The sequence below is a fragment of the Rhinoraja longicauda genome, chromosome 23, assembly GCF_053455715.1.
Source record: "Rhinoraja longicauda isolate Sanriku21f chromosome 23, sRhiLon1.1, whole genome shotgun sequence".
Classification (NCBI taxonomy): Eukaryota; Metazoa; Chordata; class Chondrichthyes; order Rajiformes; family Arhynchobatidae; genus Rhinoraja; species Rhinoraja longicauda.
The window spans coordinates 27658449-27676734 of NC_135975.1; the positions used below are offsets into that span (position 1 = coordinate 27658449).

General features: G+C 45.6%; 1 protein-coding gene across 5 annotated transcripts in view; it reads left to right on the plus strand.

The window, feature by feature from the left end:
- Positions 1-1167: 1167 nt before the first annotated feature.
- LOC144604972 (non-muscle caldesmon-like) overlaps positions 1168-18286 on the plus strand; it is a 195818-nt gene continuing 178699 nt past the window's right edge. For 3 of the 5 annotated variants that reach the window (XM_078419914.1, XM_078419920.1, XM_078419918.1), the window contains exon 1: positions 1168-1370. The gene's annotated coding sequence lies outside the window, so the exon portion shown is untranslated. Of the gene's footprint in view, positions 1371-3537; positions 3557-18286 lie in introns of those variants that run through there. The other 2 variants (XM_078419915.1, XM_078419916.1) reach the window with 2 other exon arrangements.

Sequence of the window (18286 nt, forward strand, 5' to 3'; positions counted from 1 at the left end):
TGGGTGACGTTTCGGGTCGAGACCCTTCTTCAGTCTGAAGAAGGGTCTCGACCCAAAACATCACCCATTCCTTCTCTCCTAAGATGCTGCCTGACCTGCTGAGTTACTCCAGCATTTTGTGAATAAATCGATTTGTACCAGCATCTGCAGTTATTTTCTTATACTACTTGAGTTACTCCAGCACTTTTTTTTAATGGTAAACCAGCATCTGCAGTTCTTTGGCATCATGTACCTTTAATATATATTGTGTGTGTGTGTGTGTGTGTGCAAGACGTGCAAAGCTGGAGTCATTATTTTTTTTTAAAATGTGCTTTTTGCTGTTCTTGTGCTGACATTGCTGCATCTGACAGACACCCTGCCCAGTTGCAGAAATGACACATCGATCTACCGGAGGCCATGGACTGCTGTGGAAACATCAAATGCCTAAAAATGAGCTAAGCAGTTCCAGATGTCCTTGTCGGCCTTCTTGCTTCAGACGTCGAGACCTAAAGGGTTACTGCAAAACTATGCCCCTTGGTTAAACTGAAACAGTCAGATTTTGACTGGAGCTGCAACTGAAGATCACCCAGTTTTTAAGCATTAAAACTCGCAGCAGGAACGATAAAAATCGCAGAAGGAATGAAGTGCCATCTAAGTTCTGCTGTGCTTGGGAGTTTTGTTTTTAATTTGTTCAGAGTACATTGGCAGAGGGGCAAGATGCTTGGGATTTTGCAAGACTTGCATGTGTTTTCAATAAACCCTGCAAAATGAGTCCACCGAGGTGAAATCCAGAGCTCTTTTCATTTTCGGTTCTTCTGCCGAACTAAAGAATCGGCACAAATCTTAAATCCTCTGTGCTTTTTTTAAAAAAAAAAGTGTTTTTTTCCCAGCCAGCCAAAAACCGAGAGCTCAAATGGATGCATGTTCCCTGGGATTAGCCTTTCGTATGATTATACATGACAGAGTATTTACTTTCAGAGGCCCTGAAAAGGATAACCAAAAAAGGGCATGTTGCAGGACATTTCTGGCAGCCAGCACCAGTTTTCAGGAGTTTTTAAGTCTTGTTTCTTGATGAGTGACTTCCTGTACATGCCTGGGGAATGACAGGCATGCCTTGGATGGAGGTGGGACTCTGGCTCGCTTCAAATCCAGCCATTGGTTCCCTCTCTCAACAACCCTGGGACAATGCAGGCGAGTGGCTATCAAGAGTAAACTTAGGGGGAAGATATATGTTCCCTTGGCATTGACTTTGGGAGGGGCCTAGGCGTGAGTGGAGTCTTATTGAATAGAACAGTGTGAGTATTTTGACTGCCTGTACGTCGCTACACTCCTGCCGTCTCGTAGCCTGTATTCTTTGACAGCCAGCCAGCCTGAAGCTGCAGAGAGCAGAGGTAAGGCATGCACTTCTGGTCGTCTGGCAAGCATTGCCTCAAAGAGACGCGTAGAGCAGCATTTGTTCGGATGCAACTTTATTTTCAGCTAAAGGTTGCAGCACAGCTGATTTATGAATGGGGGAGGGGGGGGGGGGAGTTTGCAAAGGAATAAGTGGAATTCTGACTCCAAATAATCTTGGAGGAGGTCTTTTTTTTTTGTTTCACGACAAGAGGCAAAATGTTGGTTTTTAGGTTGTCTAATTTGTGCCATCTATTCATTAATGGTAATTGTGGGGAATTTTACACATAGGGAACGCGAGGTGACAATTTTCATGTGATTTGTATATCAGAGTCTTTGCGTCTTCTACGGGAGGAGATATTGCATCTTGCATTTTAATGTAGTTGTGCGACAGAGAGAGGAACACAAGCACTTGGATAGCTTCTCGGCTGCAGACAGACGCCTTGTGTGCGCGCACCACTATTTTGCTTTCTCATGAGTCGAACGTGAACTTTTATCCTCCTCAGCCTGACATATTCAGACGATTTCAACCGGTGTTGGAGCCGCTGTCTGATTTCAGGCTCGCTGCTGCCTAAACCTGTGGAATGCCACAAAGCTTCGCGTCCCTCGGGCTGGATCCTTAAGGTCTCTTTCTTTCTAACTTGTCCTCTCGTCTGAGATGGTTCGTCCACAAATGCCCATCCCGGCGGCCGGGATGCCCTTCCCGAGCCTCTCGTAAAAGAAATGTTCTTGAAGACATTTCCGCAGTTGCTTGTTAAAATAGTTTATCTGAACATCAGTCCTCACAGATCAAATCAATGGCGTGTTGATGAGCTCCCGGTGATATGGGGCGGGGGAGGAGATGGTGGGAGGGGAGGGGAGGGGATGGGATGGAGGAATTGGTGATCCCTGCACAGCCAAGTGAGAAGATTGGAGATCCATACTCGGGGAATGTCCGCCTCAGCAAACACCTCTGTTAACTTGCTTGGGAAAGTTGGCGCCCTGCCAGTATTTTGAAAAGTAAAAAGGTTAGCTAAATATTTGCTGGCCTGGTGTGGAACCACATCTGATAAGGAGTCCATGTTAGGAAAAAATGAGGAGAATGCACTCAAGGCATAGGCCTTATAAGGAGCAAATTTAACTTAGTCACAGATGATGGCTTTGACCTATGGAATGTATGGAAGCATTTGAAAAAACCCGTGGCGTTCTTACATGTACAGCTCGCAAGAGAAAAAACCCCAAGTTATTAGGTTTTGAGCTGCGCATTCCTTGTCGTTCCCTTGGTCTTTGTGTCCATCGAATTGTGGCTGTTTGAACTGAACCTTTTGGCAAAGGCTATGGATGGTTTAGTTGCTTTTCCAGTCCACTCTGACTGATCATCACGCGATTTTATCTATTATTCCCACATTTTTGCAATAGAAAATTGAACATAGAGCATAGAACATAGAACAGTACAGCATAGGAACAGGCCCTTCGGCCCACAATGTTTTTGCCCAACATGATGCCAAGTTTAAACTGATCTCACCCGCCAGTACATGATCCATATCCCTCAATTCCCTGCAGTTCGGTGTGCCTACCTAAAAGCCTCTTAAACGCCACTGTCATAATTAATTGGAGAGACTCAGTTTTTAATTCTGCCGGCTCAAGATGCACGTATTCGGCATCTTTCAGTGCAATGATCTTGTCTTGCTGAGCGCCGTGCATAAGTAGCTGAGCTCTATCTGTCTCTTGCTGATTAGACCCTTCCTTGATGAGACTGTGTGTAAGCATCCCTTGACTCAGTCTTGCATTGCTCTGTGGTGAATCTCAGCCTTCCTGAGCGAGCCAGCCGAAAATATCCGAGCGAAGAAGACCAGAGACCACAGAATTAGCCCAAGCCCAGTAGACCCGTCTGATAGTGATGTTAGTCAGGGTTGCCCAGACCCTGGTCTGAAGTTCTCGCCCTTGGGAGCTGCTGCTGGGAGTTTGCACATAGCTGAGCAACGATCTGAGCCGGCGGAATCTAATTATGTGAAAAGCCTGGGCTGTGAAAGACGAAAGGAAATCGCTCAGCCTCTTTGACAGCTTCTCAGCAAGGGCCAGGCGAACGCCGACCACAAGTCCACATCACTGGTGTGAATGAGCTTTCCCCGTGTGTCATTATGGTGGTTGCACTACGAGGGCTCGGAGCCTGCATCCAGAGTCGTGACTACAGTCTGGGACAAAGGTAGGGGAAGATGCAAGAAACTGCACAGGCTGCAATCTCCAGCAAAAATACCAAGCGCTGGGGCAGCGGTAGAGTTGCTGCACTTACAGCACTTACAGCACCAGAGACCCGGGTTCAATCCCGACTACAGGGTTTGTATGTTCTCCCCGTGGGTTTTCTACGAGATCTTCAATTTCGTCCCACACTCCAAAGACGTACAGGATCGTAGGTTAAATTGGCTTGGTATAAATTAAAAAAATAGTCCCTAGTGTGTGTAGGGATAGTGTTAGTGTGCTGGGGATCGCTGGTCGGTGTGGACTCGGTGGGCCGAAGGGCCTGTTTCCGCACTGTATCTCTAAACTAAACTAAATTAAACTAAAACTCAGCTGGTCAGGCAGCATCTGTGGAGGGTCCAAACGAGGAACTACGGACGTGAGGGAAGGAAGAACTGCAGATGCTGGTTTACACCGAAGATAGACACAAAATGCTGGAGTAACTAAACGGGCCAGGCAGCATCTCTGGGGGAAAGGATGAATGGCCTCGACCCGAAACGTCACCTATTCCTTTTCTCCAGAGATGCAGCCTGACCTGCAAAGGAACTACAGATGCTGGTTTACAAAGAAAAGATGCAGCAAAGTTCTGCAGTAACTCAGTGGATCAGAATCTCTGGAGAACATAGACAGGTGGCATTTCGTGTTGGGTCCCTTCTGCAGACTCTGAGGAGTTTTATTCTACTTCAAGTCAGATCAAATAATCATAGACTCATACGAAGGCCATTCAGCCCATGGGATACCTGTTTGACTATCTACCAGGGCAACTCACCAGTTGCCCCTCTACCCCAGACTATTTTCCTGAAGTTGCAATGTTTTCCTCAACCTTCTATTTATCTACTTGCCTCTGGAAGATCAGAGCAGAACATGCCTCCTTCACATCTACAGTTCGTGTGGTCCAAACTCCAGCTATCTGCTGTGTAGAAAAGTCGTTTCTCATCACTACTAATTTTAGACCATAGACCAGTACAGCACAGGAAGTGGTCCTTCAGCCCACAGTGTCCATGGAAAGAAACAAAGTATTGGAGTAACTCAGGGGCTCAGGCAGCAGCTCTGGAGAACATGGACGGGTGACCTTTTGGGTCGAGACCCTTTTTCAGATTGATCGTGTTGAAACTAATCCCTGCCTGCACATGATCCACACCCTTCCATTCCCAGCATATCCCTGTGCCTATCTAAAAGCCTCTTAAACACCATGAGCCTATCTGCCTCCACCACCACCCTTGGCAGCGCGTTCCAGGCACCCACCACCCTCTGTGTAAACAAACGTGCCCCACACATCTGTATACTAAAACTCTCGTTTGTTTGTTCCTGAACTACAGCCAAAACGGTACACGATAGCGTGACAATTTTAGGCCCACCTTACTCACCGTCATCCCTTTGGTGCTAATGGGAGAAGTTTCATTGAAATCGGTGTTATATTTTAAAAGTTATTCACATTTTAAAATTTAAATCTATCTCCTAGGGAGGGAGGGAGGGGGGTGGAGGGAGGGGGTGGAGGGGGGGAGCAGGGGGGAGGAGGGAGGATAAGGGGGGTTGAGGGTGATGGATTGGGGGAGGGGAATGGGAGGGGGGCGAGAGGGGGGAGAGGGGAGGGGGGGAGGAGAGGGTGCTGCACCAATGCAGGAGATTTGGGCCCAACGGGTCCACTTGGTCTAGTCTCCTTTAAAATTTGCCCCTCTCACTTTAAAGCTCTGCCCTCTAGTCTTTGACATTTCTTCTCTTTTATTTAATAACCTTGACCCTTTCCTCTAATGCGAACAGCCTCACATTATTCATTCTGCCCAGACCCTTCATTGTTTTATAAACTCCTCAATCTGCTCATAATCTACTCTTTTCTTCTCAGTCCCAGCCTTTCTGATCTATCCTTGTAACTGTAGTCCTCAACCCAGGCATTGATTATGGTCTCGAGTCAGCATCTTTGAAAAACCAGAATGTGTTTGTGTAAATGTTCAGAGAATGGACTTTTTGTTTTTAAGCCTTATTTATTAATCATAATTTGTTAATGACATTAGACCAATGGGTATGAATGCTCTGATTTCAAACGAGAGGCTATTTGGGCAAGGCATACCTAGTCTTGGTTTTACTAATTGGAGGGAGAAGATGATTATCCAGGTCTCACCTCTTTCCACTCATCCTTCTGCGAGTTATTGAGTCTTGCAGCATGGAAACAGCATGGATAGATTCTTGAACAGTACGGGTGACAGAGGTTACGGGGAGAAGGCAGGAGAATGGGGTTAGGAGGAAGAGATAGATCAGCCAAGATTGAATGGCAGTGTAGACTTGATGGGCCGAATGGCCGAATTCTGCTACTATTCCTCATGACCTAATGAAACAGGCCCTTCGGCCCAACTTGTCCAGGCCAACCCTTTGAAGCTCGTCCCATTTACCCATGTTTGATCCATATCCCTCTAAACCTTTCTGTTGGAGCCACATGGAAGGCCTTGCTGAGTTGGTGTTCGAAGTAGCAGGGGATTTATTAAAACTGGTGCACACCAGGAGGTCGGCTTTGGCTGAACACCAACTCCACCTGGCCTTTCCATTTTGCTCTAACACTTTCCTATCTATGTACCGTCCAAATGTCCTTTAAATGTTGTTATTGGACCTGTCTCAACTACCTCCTCCGGCAGCTCCTTCCATAAACCCACCGGCCTCCGAGTGGAAAAGGTTGCCCCTCAGGTTCCTATTAAATCTTTCCCCTGTCACCTTAAACCTCTTGCTCTCTGGTGCTTGATTTCCCCACCTTGGGTACAAGGCTCTGTGCATTCACTCTAATTCTCCCCCTCAAGTGCTCGGACCAAAGCTGTTGAACTCAAGATAAGCAAGTGAGATAGAAGCAGAAAGAAAAATTATAAGGTTATAAGGAAATGAGATCTTAGGAAAATAAATCAATTTTGAATCATTCTTTGAAAACAAAAATCAACATGATGTTCCTCATTATTTTTAGTGAGAAGTTAACAAAGTTCATATTGGAGCTGTAAATCATGGATGTAAAGGAGATTGCAATAATTCAAGGGAGCACTGATAGTCTTTCCCCACGTATTATAGACCCTATGTTACGGGGAAGAAGTAACCACAGTGCCCATAATGGCTGGCTTGGGTTCAGTGGGCTTTGGTTACTGCTCTGGAGTTGTTAACCAGTTGCAGTCAAACTACTGGGCGGGCCCCAGTGCCTTGCCTCACCACAGTCATGATATATTTCCGTACTCGTGCCCGTTGTAGTTGTATTATCCCATTGCCACAGAGTGTGGAGAAGTCAGGAACAGCCACTGAGTTTACAATAACTTCATTGGCCGTGGTTACATTCATCACATCATCTCAAATTATTGGAGGACAATTCTGAAGGCAGTCCATTTGGGTTTGAAGAAGAAAACAAACTTGGAGTTTGTAAATTTGGTATGAAGAAGGAGACGGCAAGGCAAAGTGAAGAGAGATGCTCTCCCTTGTACACCTTGTTCTATTCTGTTCAGCTTTCACCTAAGTCTTGGCCTGGAGGTCATATTGTACTAACACCATAGCTGTGGCACCAGTGTAGAACCATGTTGCTTTGCATCAAAGATAGACACAAAGTGCTGGAGTAACTCAGCAGGTCAGGTAACATCTCTGGAGGAAAAAGATAGGTGATGTTTTGGGTTGGAACCATTCTTCAGACAGAAAGTAGAGGGTGGGGGGGGGGGGGGGGGGTGAGAGCTGGAAGTGAGAACAAAAAGAATCGGGGCTGGCAACAAATGACCTCAGGCAGATAGGTGCACTGATAGGCCCATTATTGGCTCAGGAAGGTGTGATCTCAATAGTGATACAATTTGGTGAATTGTGGACTTGGTTAAATGATGTGGGTAGGGGAAGGGGACAAGGGGGCATTTCTTTATTTCTACATTCTAGCTTCGCATTCATTCTGTTGCTGTTTTGCAAACACGGAGGGAAATTATCTGTGGTCAGTTATTCCCTGCTCTAATATAATGCCACACGGAGACTTTGATGTCCTAAGTCCTTATCCTCATTAGAACCCGAAAACCTGGAGGATCTTTGGAGGGAATGGATGGATGATGCTACGAATCAGTCTGAAGAAAGGTCCCAAACCTGAATGTCATCGGTCCACTCCCTCTACCGATGCTGCCTGACCCGCTGAGATCCTCCAGCACTTGGTGCTTTGCTCAAGATTCCAGCACCTGCAGTTCCTGGTGTCCACCTCAGAACCCATTGGTTCCACTGAATTTTGAAACAAAGGTTCCATTAGCGTTTCTTAGATAGAGGCACCACCCTTTAAAATATGTTAAATATCTCGTTAAATAATTGTAAAAGAGGAATGAAATCATCAGAAATCAGACAATGGATTTACACATGGAACCATGCAGCATGGTCTGAAGAAGAGTTCCGATACAAAACGTCACCCATCCTTTTTCTCCTGAGATGCTGCCTGACCCGCTGAGTTACTCCAGCACTTTATCTATCTTCAGTATCAACCAGCATCTGCAGTTCCATCCTACTTCCATTCCTTAAGAAATCCCATTGGTGTCGAACCATGGTAGTCTTATCATTGGAAATGTTGTTTGAATGACATTCCTTTCAGGGGAATTGTTGGGGCCTAAAAATGAAGGCAGTTTCACCGGAAGGTTAAATTGAGCAGACACCAGCTAGGATGGTCGCAATACCCACCAGGACCATGTTGGTTTGAGCATTATAATTTCATAGACTCATACACCACAGAAACACGTCCTTATATGATCCATATCTACCAAGATGCCCCATCTACAATTGGCCCACCTGCCTGCGTTTGGCCCATATCCCATCCCTCTGAATCTTTCTCTCCATTTACCTGTCCAAATGTCTTTTAAATGTTGTTATAAAACCTGCCTTAACCACCTTGCACCTCTTGCAGCTGGTTCTTTATACCCACACCCTCTGAGTGAAAAAGTTGATGCTTGGGTTCCGTGCCCCTCTCACTTTAAACCTGTGCCCTCATGTTCTTGATTTCCCGACTCTGGGTAAACGACACTCTGCATTCACCCTGTCCATTCCCTTCATGATCTTATACGCCTCTATAAAATCACCCCACACCCTCAGGTTTGCAGGTTAATCGGCCCTCAGTAAATTACCCCGAGTGTGTAAGGTGTGGATGAGAAAGTGGCATAACATAGAAATAGTGTGATCGGGCGATCGATGGTCAGTGTGGGGCTGGTGGGCCAAAGGGCCTGTTTCAATAGTGTACCTTTCCAGTCGATCAATAAGAATCTGCTCTCATTGTATGTGCGTTTAAATATGGAGTGAACTGGATCCCTCAGTGCTAATCATTTCCCACTGTTAAGAAGGGCATGCTTTGTTCAGTTTTGATAAGACATGCGGGTGAATTAATTTAAAAATAGTTTTCCTATGATGACTTTTCCAGTAGCTCACAGTGTTTCAAGTGTTCTGGACACTGATAAATTGATAAATGTACAGCTGCTACACATAATTCCTGGTAATTCACCAGTTTTGTTTATAAATCGGTCTCAATACTGTTGAAATGTATCACTTGAGGAGTCTCCCACATTCTATTGGATTCCCACACACATTTCCCACTCTGGCGGAAGTGCTCAGTTCCTGCATCTTTATCGGCTTTTATTTAACAACTTCATGCTAACCTGCTCATCTTGACATCATTTATTTTCGCTCCATCCTTCACACATGAAATGTTTTAATGCACCTTTAATTTTATTGCTTCCTATTCAAGAGCATTCAAGAGAGAGCTAGATAGAGCTCTTAAGGATAGCGGAGTCAGGGGGTATGGGGAGAAGGCAGGAACGGGGTACCGATTGAGAATGATCAGACGTAATCACATTGAATGGTGGTGCTGGCTCGAAGGGCCGAATGGCCTACTCCTGCACCTATTGTCTATTGTCTATTGTCTATTGTCTATTGTGAAGCAGCATTACTCATCGGGATCGTTGAGCACCATGGTGTCTGTGCAGTTAGAGGCCCAAATGTTACAGAGTCACAGGGTCATACTGCATGAAATAAGGACCTTTGGCCCAACTTGCCCACGCCAACCAACATGTCCCATCTGCCTGCGTTTGGCCCATCTATATACTAAAACACTTGTTTGTTTGTTCCTGAATTACAGCCAAAACGGTACACGATAGCGCGACAATTTCTGGCCCACCCTACTAACTGTCGTCCCTTTGGTGCTAATGGAAGAAGTTCCATTGAAATCGGTGTTATATTTTTAAAGTTACTCACATTTTAAAGTTTAAATCTATCTCCTAGGGAGGGAGGGGGGAGGGAGGGAGGGAGTGGAGGGGGGGGGGGGAGGATAGGTGGGGTTGAGGGGGATGGAGTGGGGAGGGGAAGGGGAAGGGGAGGGGGGTGGGAGGAGGGGGCGGGAGAAGGAAGGGGGGGAGGAGAGGGTGCTGCACCAATGCAGGAGAGGTTTGGGCCCAACGGGTCCACTTGGTCTAGTATCCCTCTAAACCTATCCTATCCACGTCACAGCACCGGAGAAGTTTAGTCTAGATCAGTTTAAGAAATTCTTGTTAAAGGAAAGATGTTGCTAAGCTGGAATGGGTGCAGAGAAGATTTACGAGGATGTTGCCAGGGCTCTGGGGCTTAAGCTATAGGGAGAGGGCAGGCTCGGACCTTATTCCTTGGAGCGCAGGAGGATGAGGGGTGATCTTATAGAGCTGTATAAACTCATGAGAGGAATAGATAGGGAAAATGCCCAGAGTAGGGGACTCAAAACCAGAGGTTTAAGGTGTAGGGGGAAAGATTTAATAGGAACCTGAGGGATAACTATCACAACATTAAAAAAAAACATTTGGACGTGCACGGATAGGATAGGTTTAGAATGATGTGGGCCATACACAGGCAGGTGGGACTGGTGTGGTTGGAATATGTTGGTTAGCGGTTCAATGGCCTGTTTCCATACTGAATAACTCAATGACTATGACTCTAGTGCACAGATGCAGCATGAAAATAGTCCGTAGGGCAATCAAAACAAAGCCCATGGCAGATCATGGTTGCTGAGGCAGTGGTTAGCGTTGCGCAGTGCTCATTGATTGCTTGAAAGACAATGCATGAAAACAGGCCCTTCGGCCCACCGAGTCCACACCGGCCAAAGAATGCTGTCTTCATCTGGTAACCTTTCCTATTATTTAATAAAGGACCCTTGGGGCATGGAATGTGGAACAGCACAGCCGGGAAAGAGGCCTTTTGGCCCGCAATGTTCATGCCTTGTTAGTTTGATTTAGTTTTAAACAAATTTAGTTTAGCGACATAGAATGGCAAAATGGCAACGGGCACTTCGACCCACTGAGTCCATGACGACCTTCGATCTCACCTGTTTACATTAATACTCTGTTATCCCACTCTCTCATCTATTCCCTACACACCAGGGGCAATTTTACATGCACATCTTTACGATGTGGAAGGAAATCAGAGTACCTGGAGGAAACCCACCCGGTCACAGGGAGAAAGTACAAACTGAAGAAGGGTCCCGACCTGATATGTCACCCATGACATTTTTGTCTCGTGTGGTGCTGCCTGACCCGCTGAGTTACTCCAGCATTTCCTTTAGTACAAACTCTACCCTCAGACAGCACCCGAGGTTTGAACCTGGGTCTCTGGCGCTGTGAGGCAACGGGTCTATCAGCTGCACCATTGTGCCGCCCAGTGTAGGAGCTAGGAACAGGTTCAGGTGCGCCACAGCATGTTAAAGGCCTGGCACTTCATACATGACCAATCTTTGGACTCTGAAGATAGGATACAGCTTTCCCAAAACCAGAGATGAGCTCTTCTCACAATGGGAAGTAACAAATAAAGCACAAAACAGTCACGATCATAAAGGCAGGATTCCTGAGGTGAATTAGGCGAGACTATATTGACAACAAGTTGCACTTGGCCAGATGTGGTATCACACCTCGATTGTCCTCTCTGGAATGTCAGAGACCGAGGGCAGACTTGATAGAAGTATGTAAAATTATGAGAGGCATAGATCGGGTAGACAGTCAGAACCTTCTTCCGAGGATGGAAATATCAAAGACTAGAGGGCATAGCTTTAAGGTGAGAGGGGCAAAGTTTAAAGCAGATGTGCGGGTTGAGGTTCTTACACAGAGGGTGGTAGGTGCCTGGCACGTCTTTTAAATGCCACTATCTTTAGCGGGTGGTGGTGGAGGCAGAAATGACAGTGGTGTTTAAGAGACCTTTGGATAGGCGCGTGGATATGCAAGGAATGGAGAGATATAAATGACGTGCAGGCTGACAAGATTTGGTCCTGGCACCATGTTCCACACTGACGTTGTGGACTGAAGGGCCTGTTCCTGTGCTGCATTGTTCTATGTTCTATGTTTAACCCCTGTAACCTTCCATGGTGTGATCCTATTCATGGGCTTACAAACTCTAAACTGAGACTTCACTGGAAGCAAAGTTAGTTTGAAGGAAAATGTTTCCATGCTGTATCTCTAAACTAAACTAAACTAAACTAAACTAAACTAAACACTATCTTTGGCCCATACCTCTTCAGCTCATTCATCAGTTACCTACCAACCCAAGTGCTGGAGTAACTCAGTGGCGCAGGCAGCATCTCTGGAGAACATGGATAGGTGACATTTTGGGTTGGAAATTAAGAGGGATCTCAACCCAAAACATCAGCTATCCATGTTCTCCAAGCAAACATATCCCTGTGCCACAATATCTTGTGTTGACTACATCTAGTGTTGCACTATTAGGTTCCAACTAACATTTTCATTACCGAAGTGAAGAAGGCAGCAAACAAAATGTTCTTCATCCTCTTTTGATCTGCTGTGACATTAGCATTGCATTCTCTTACAATTTACCTACAGCAGGCAATCATGGCCCATTTCTAAGTGCGACTGTGCAGCATATTTTTACTAATGTATTGATTTCTATGACAAACATTAATCACGGGGGAATGGCTGAGTAAGAAGTTCGCAAAATGAGAAAAAATAATTTGTGTTTCACGTTTCCCAACAATTCCTGAGCCTGTATGTTCCCGAGTCTGGCTCAGCTGTGAGTGCCTTTTAAGAAATGTCACAATTCTGATGTTTCAAAATGTCAGAATTAAGCTGACGTTTACCACTCTTACATTTTTTTTTCATAACTGTACATTTCCATAATTCAACGTCTTTTCCGACCATTTGTGTCATTGTTCAAATTGGCAGGAGGTTGATTTACTTCTCTGGGATTTTGGTCAATGTGTTCCCAGTGGTTTGGTAGTTGCTCGCATCTACAGACACATCCATCTGGTCCCGGAGAGAGGGGAGATGAGACAACACCTTGAACCATTCTTGTCCTTGTGGTAAACACTTGCCCACAAAGCTGTATGTTGGGGAATAGCAGCTAACTCTGATCCAAGCCCAATATGTCAGGCTGTGCTCAGGCTCGGACTACATTCTAGTAAAATATTTTCGGCTATATTTTGTTGATACAAATCAATGAATTAGAATATAGAACATCGAACAGTGCAGCGTAGGAACAGGCCCTTCGGCCCCACAATGGCCTTCCCCAACACAATGCCAAGTTAAACTAATCTCCTCTTCCTGCATGTGATCCATGCTTGTCCATGTGCCTATAAAAGTATCTTAAATGCCACAATCTTTAGACATTAGACTTTAGACCACAGATCCAGTGCAGAAAAAGACCCTTCAGCCCACCTAGTCCGCACCGGCCAACGACCCCAGAACACAAGCACCATCCTGCACACTAGGGGCAATCTTTTTACAATTTTACCAAAGTCAATTAGCCTACAAACTTGTACGTCTTTGCAGTGCGGGAGGAAACCAGAGTGCCTGGAGAAAACCCACGTGGTCATAGGGAGAAAGTACAAAAGCTAGGCCCTCTAGTATTTTATTTTTCCACCCTGGGAGAAAGGTTCTGACTGTCTATCCTATCTATGCCTCTCATAGTTCTATGTTAGATCAAGTTGATTTGCTTGGCACCAGCACATGTATCCTCTTCCAATATGCCTGCTGTATGGCAGGACTTCTTTTTCTGCTCCGCTCTGCCAATGCCTCTAGATTGTCTAACTGGAAAATGCAATGAAAGTGTATGGTTTTGAGTTGTTCGCGTTGAGCAAAAGGATAGGACTACTGCGTGATTCAGAGACAAAGGTCTTTCTGAGTGGAGAAGAACTTCCGCTTGCAAGGTAAAAATTGACACAAAGTGCCGGAGTAAGTCAGCGGGTCAGGCAGCATCTGTGGAGAAAATGGATGGGTGACGTTGCATGATGGGAACCTCCTATCCAGCACCACCCCCCCCCTTCCCTTCAACCACAATCATCCTGAAGAAGGCTCCAGACCTGAAACGTCGCCAATCCATGTTTCCCACGGATGCTGCCTGACCCATTGAGTTACTCCGGCACTTTGTATCTTTTTTTGTAAACCAACATTTGCAGTTCCTTGTGGCCTTGAGGTACGAAAGATATCTTACAGACATTATGAAATGTTTAGTTTAGTTTAGAGATACAGTGCGGAAACAGGCCCTTCGGCCCACCAAGTCCACGCCGACCAGCGATGCCCACACACTAACACGATCCTGCACACTAGGGACAATTTTAACAAGCCAATTAACCTACAAACCTGTACGCCTTTGGAGTGTGGGAGGAAACCGGAGCACCTGGATAAACTCCATGCGGTCATAGGGAGAATGTACAAACTCCGTGCACACAGCACCCGTAGTCAGGATTGAACCCACGTCTTTGGCAGTACCGCTGCGCCAATGTGCCGCCCCAAATGCTGTAATGTGAAAAAGATTGCAACAAATCTATGCACAATAAGAGCCCACAAAAACCACATTGTGAAACTCATCGATGAATCAGTGAGGTTAATTGAGGAATGAATGTTTTCCAGGGCACTGGGACCACATTGCATTCTTTATCAAATGTAGGTTATTGGATTCTTTCATACCGCGCGCGGCACATCTATCAGTGCAATGCTTTCTTGCAGTGTTACATGAAGGTGTGGGCATAGACTCTAGACAGCAATCCCACTAACTCTTGGCTCAGATACATCAACAATACCAATAAGCCAGGACACACTCTGGGGCCAGATACGCTCACTTGGAATATACACTTCAACCCGCTGAGTTCTCAATCGGATCCCAAATACCCTTTGTCCGCATGGAGCAGGGACGTGGAGGGGCCAGTGGAGGTTGATGTGTTTCAGGAAGGCTTTGTAGCAGCACGGTGGCGCAGCGGTAGAGTTGCTGCCTCACAGCGCCAGAGACCTGGATTTGATCCTGACTATGGGGTGCTGTCTGTACGGAGTTTGTACCTTCTCCCTGTAACTGCATGGGTTTTCTCAGGATGCTCCGGTTTCCTCCCACATTCCAAAGAAGTGCGGGTTTGTAGGTTAATTGGCCCCCTGTAAACTGTCCCTCGTGTGTCGGATAGACCCAGTGTAAGTGGGTGATTGCTAGTCAGCATGGACTTGGTGGGCCGAAGGGCCTGTATCTATATAATCAACCCATTGATGATATGTGAACTCATTCTGTGTAGTCAAGTAATGCTTCACTTGCCTCCAGGCATAAAAACCGCAGCCCCTGTTGATGTTGGATGTCAGCGAGGTTAATACAGACATCTTAACCATTGTTTTTACAAACACACTTTAAGTCACATCGGGAATTCCAAAACTCTGCATTCCTGAGTTTAGGAATTCGCTATCAATGGGCTGAAATCAGTGAAACGACTGGGAACGAAACACAATGTTGTTCCATTCATTCTTTCCAAGGGCTGCACACATGATAAGACTTAATTTCTAACATTAGGAGAGTGAAACTGTATCTAAATACATAAAGAGTAGTGAATATTCAATTTCCATAAGTGGTAGCAAGCTTTGCCTACCAAATGTCCGTTGTACATAATGTTCTGTCTCACTTCGCTGCGTTAGACATACCATAAAACATTTTTTTGGTAATGTTCAAGGTGAAGTACTTTCAACATTCCAAAAATATTGAGTCACAGAATAGTCCGACTGTATATATATGATATGATATGATATGATAGTGAAGGCAGAAGTTATCTGGTGCAGTATTTAAAAAAATATATGCAATTAGTGGTTTGCAGACATGTGCAAAGTAACATAATATTCCGTTAACATTCCTTTTGGGGGTTTTTTAAAACTCCCAATTTAGAGATTTTTTTTATTTTTTTTGAACCATCCAAGTCAAAAAAGCTCAATGCCAATCAAATGTGAAGAAGCATTTTTCCGTGAGGCGGTTATGGAAAGATCCAGTGGGGAAGAGAAGATTTGCCAAGTTGCTCCAAACTCCTTAGATGGCGGTGTAGTATGTACAAGACCAAGTACAGACATACCTCGAGCGCCGTCAGCTGCTAATGTATGTTGCCTTTCTGGGTGTTTTAGGGAGTTTGCCGTGGGCATTGAGTTGTAGGAACCAATGGGGACTTAAACAGAACTACGAGCTCAGACTCGTGTAGGTTTAACAGCGGCTCCAGGCGAGAAATGTGCTGTGTGGACAGCAGGCTGCACTATGCTTTTCATTCCTAACATAGACAAGGAACTGTAAAACAAGCAGAGTTTCAGATGTTAACCGTAATGAGGCCAAGATCTCTGTAGGATTATCCTGCACTCTGCGCATTTGATGGAAAGCATTCAAACATGATAACTTCACCCCACCCCCAACAAAATGAAAAAATATATATATATCAGCCAAGAAGTAGGAGAATCAAAAATCAGAGGACAAATGTTTAAGGTGAGAGGGGCAGGATTTACTGGGAACCTGAGGGGCAACTTTTACACTTGGATGGTGGTGGGTCTATGGAACGAGCTGCCAGAGGAGGTAGTTGGGGCAGGTACAATCACAACATTTAAAAGACATTTGGACAGGTACAAGGAAGGAAAGGTTTTAGATTTAGAGATACAGGGCGGAAACAGGCCCTTCGGCCCACCGAGTCCGCGCTGCCCAGCGATCCCCGCACATTAACACTATCCTACGCACACTAGGGACAATTTTTACATTTTACCCAGTCAATTAACCTACATACCTGTACGTCTTTGGAGTGTGGGAGGAAACCGAAGATCTCGGAGAAAACCCACGCAGGTCACGGGAAGAACGTACAAACTCCGTACAGACGGCGCCCGTAGTCAGGATCGAACCTGAGTCTCAGGCGCTGCATTCGCTGTAAGGCAGCAACTCTACCGCTGTGCCACCGTGCCGCCCGCCCGTTTAGAGGGATATGGGCCAAACGCAGGCAGGTGGGTCTAGTGTGAAGGTCTGGAGGGATAGGGGCCAAATGTGAGCAAAATGGACCAGCTTAGATGGGGCATCTTGGTCAGCATGGATGAGTTGGGCCAAAGGGCCTGTTTGTGTGCTCTTTGACTCGGTGACTCTGTTACATTTGGTGGCGATCTTAGCTTTATTTCATTTTCAGCTCTCTCTGTAAATGCAGGCTGATGCAAGTATTAACATCACCGTCAAAACACCCGGAACAATGACACACATCCGCATTGTACACGGATCAGTTGTGCGTTACGTTTGCGTTCATCTCTTAAAATCTTACATCGTAAAATGTGTGGATTGCTGGGCATCTCTTTAAATGAAACCTAGTTTGATTGCGTTCACATGACCCATAATAAGTAAGCAATGAGTATAAAGGACTCCCTGACACTGAGTCACAGAATCACACAGCATGGAAACAGACCTTCAGCCCAACTTGCCCACGCCAACCAACATGTCCCATTCACGCTAGACCCACCTGCCTGTGTTTGGGCCATATCCCTCGAAACCTTTCCTTCCACGTACCTGTCCAAATGTCTTTTAAATGTTGTGATTGTACCTGCCCCAACTATCTCCTCTGGCAGCTCGTTCCATATACCCACCACCCTTTCTGTGAAAAAGTTGGCCCTCAGGTTCCTATTAATTTCCCCCCCCCCTCACCTGAAACCTTTTTCTTCTGGTTCTTGATTCCCCTAGTCTGCGTAAAAGACTGTGCATTCACCCTATATATTCTCCTCGTGATCTGATACACCTCTAGAAGTGATCGGGGCAGTTCCTTTCTTCAGACCGAGGGTTCCGACTCAAAATGTCACCCATCCTTTTTCTCTTGACCCGCGTTCTGCTTGCCCTGCTGACTTACTCCAGAACTTCGTGCCTATCTTTGGTCTATTCCTTAATTTGATAGCACACAGTCAAAAGCTTTCCACTGTACCTGGACACACGTGACAATAATAAACCAGACTAAACCAAACTGCCCAACCTCTCCCTATAGCTCAGGCCCTCGAGTCCTGGCAGCATCCTCGTAAATCTTCTCTGCATCCTTCCTTTCCAGCTTAATATCTTTCCTATAACAGTGTTGACCAAAACTGAACACCATATTTCAAATGCTCCAAACACTCCAAAAAACATACTGGTCAAAGAACAGCATACCAACGATAGACAAAATAGATCACGTTGTGTTCACTGCCATCAAATATATTTCTTGTTCCAAGAAATGTTGACCTGGTGCCTAGAAGCCTCCTCTCTTTTTCTCTTTTTATTAGTGTGCAGTACATTTAACTTGGCCTAGTAGCACTATGTGTCACTTGGCTGAAATGAGACATTTTTTCGGTGTTGGTTAGACTTTCCTCTGTGTCCTTCAGTTATTTTGTGGTTTTCCAATTTCTTGGAAGTGTGAGTGGATAAGTGGCAAGAGGATAAGGGGCCCAGAATAAATCACTGCCCCTTCCCTTAGCCAAAGTCATTTAAGGCAGAGATT